The sequence below is a fragment of the Physeter macrocephalus genome, chromosome 21 (assembly GCF_002837175.3).
Source record: "Physeter macrocephalus isolate SW-GA chromosome 21, ASM283717v5, whole genome shotgun sequence".
Classification (NCBI taxonomy): domain Eukaryota; kingdom Metazoa; phylum Chordata; class Mammalia; order Artiodactyla; family Physeteridae; genus Physeter; species Physeter macrocephalus.
In genome coordinates this window covers 122,168,079-122,170,932 of record NC_041234.1, presented here as the reverse complement: position 1 = coordinate 122,170,932, position 2,854 = coordinate 122,168,079, and positions in this window count along the sequence as shown.

Sequence of the window (2,854 nt, the reverse complement as noted above, 5' to 3'; positions counted from 1 at the left end):
GACGCTAATCACCCTTGTAGGGGTCCACGTACTACAAGAGGCACCATGGGAAGCTTACACTGGGAGCCACTATGTCTCGGGTGCTGTGGGTGACCTGGGTGTGGCTGAAACCGTGGGAGTTCTGAATTCTAGTTTTCCACATTCAACGGCCAAAAAACTGTTACAACTAAAAATTGAATTCAGTAAAGCTGCAGGATACAAAAAAAGAAAAATCAATGCACAAAAATCATTTGTGATTCTACACACTGATAATGAACCATCAGAAAAAGAATTTTTTAACAAATCCCACTTACAATTGCATCCAAAAAGATAACGAGGAGTAAATTTAACCAAGGACGTGAAGGACCTGCACACTGAAAACTGGAAGACACTGATAAAGGAAACTGAACAGACAAAAATAAATGGAAAGGTACCCCGTGCTCATGAGTAAAAAGAATACTGTGAAGATATGCATTCTAAGGTGGGACTTCCCTGGCCGTCCAGGGGTTGGGACTCTGCACGCCCACTGCAGGGGGCGCGGGTTCCACCCCTGGTTGGGGAACTAAGATCCCGCATCCTGCATGCCACATGGTGTGGCCCCCAATTTTTTTTAATTTAAAAAAATATGCATCCTAGCCAAATTAATGTACACATTCAACGGAATCCCTACCAAAAGTCCAATGACATTTTCCATAGAAACAGAACAAACAAAGCTAAAGGCCTGTTAATGTACACATTCAACGCAATCCCTACCAAAAGTCCAATGACATTTTCCATAGAAACAGAACGAACCATTTTAGGTTGTGTGTGGAACCACAAAGGACCCAGAAGAGCCAAAGCGACCCTGAGGCAGGAGAATGGGCTGGAGACATCTCGCTCCCCGACTTCACACTTCATTATGAAACTACAGTCCCAAAAACGTGTGGAATTGGCACAAAAACAGGCACACGGACCAGAGGAACAGAGCAGAGAGCCCAATCCCTACCAAAAGTCCAATGACATTTTCCATAGAAACAGAACGAACCATTTTAGGTTGTGTGTGGAACCACAAAGGACCCAGAAGAGCCAAAGCGACCCTGAGGCAGGAGAATGAGCTGGAGGCATGTCGCTCCCTGACTTCACAGTTCATTATGAAGCTAGTCCCAAAAAAGTGTGGTATTGGCACAAAAACAGGCACACAGACCAGGGGAACAGAGCAGAGAGCCCAGGAATCAACCTACACGTATGTGATCAGTTAATTCACAAGAAAGGAGCCAAGAACATACACCAGGGAAAGGACAGGCCCCTCAATAAACGGTGCTGGGATAACCAGATGCCACACGCCAAAGAACAACACTGAACTGTCTACACCCCACACAAAAGCGGCCAAAAACCCAGTTTTCCACAACAAGCCCTTCCTCTCCTGGGTCCTCTGAAGGCAGACACCCGCAGCGGTCAGCCATGCACAGGAACCTTCTCCCCACTTTTCCTCACCCTCTCCCTCAGCGGCATCACCTCCCGGCAGGTCCTGAGGAGACCAGGCTCATGGTAGCATGAACTGGACCCCCCGGTGTCCCAAAGCTGAAGCCCCAGCGGGTCCTGAGGAGACCCGGCTTCCGTTAGTGTGGACTTGACCCCGGGTTGTCCCGGAGCCCGGCCATCAGCGTGGACTCAGCCCCGCGTGTTCCAGAAGCCAAAGCCCCAGCAGGTCCCGAGGAGACAGGGCTCCTCCCAGCATGAACATGAACAGCATGATCTGAACAGACATCCCGCCAAACAAGATACAGAGAGTAAAAGTCATACAGAAACAAGCTCAACATCATATACCATTAGGGAATTCCAAATTAAAATCATGAGATATCACAGCACAACTATTACGACTGCTAAGCTCCAAAATATAACAATACCAATTGCTAGAGGGTGAGGAACAAAAGTAACTCACCCTCATAGCTGGGAGGATGCATGTGCAGCTACTTTGTAAGACAATTTGGCAGTGTTTTCCAAAGCTAAACAAGTCTCCCGTCGGGTTCCAACAATCATACTTTCAGTATTTGGGCAACTGCTTTGAAAATCTATGTCCTAGTGCAAACAAGGATGCAATTATGCACTGCAGCACTTCCATAATGGCTAAAACTTGAAATCAGGATATCCTTCAAAAGATGAATGCATAAGCAAATTGGGGTACATCCATGTCAAGGCGAGTAGAATATGCCACCCCAAAATATGTCTCTCTGGCATAAGGATTATTGGTCTGCTTTAAAAAAACAAAAAAGGGCTTCCCTGGTGGCTCAGTGGTTAAGAGTCTGCCTGCCGATTCAGGGGACACAGGTTCGAGCCCTGGTCCTGGAAGATCCCACATGCCGCAAAGCAACTAAGCCTGTGAGCCACAACTACTGAGCCTGTGCTCTAGAGCCCGCGAGCCACAACTACTAAGCCCGTGTGCCACAACTACTGAAGCCTGCACACCTAGAGCCTGTGCTCCGCGACAAGAAAAGCCACCACAATGAGAAGCCCGCTCACCGCAATGAAGAGTAGCCCCTGCTCGCCACAACCAGAGAAAAGCCTGCACGCAGCAACGAAGACCCAATGCAGCCAAAAATAAAATAATTTAGTTTTTAAAAAATCTCAGAAAACTGAGATTGCCATTTTATGAAGGACATTTACAATAGAGAAGTCTCCATTTATAAGGGTATGTCCCTCTTTGCACCAAAAATAGAAGGAGAATTAAATCTTAAGTAACTCTTTTCTTTTTTTTTTTTTTTGTGGTACGTAGGCCTCTCACTGTTGTGGCCTCTCCCATTGCGGAGCACAGGCTCTGGACGTGCAGGCCCAGCGGCCATGGCTCACAGGCCCAGCTGCTCCGCGGCATGTGGGATCCTCCCAGACCGGGGCTCGA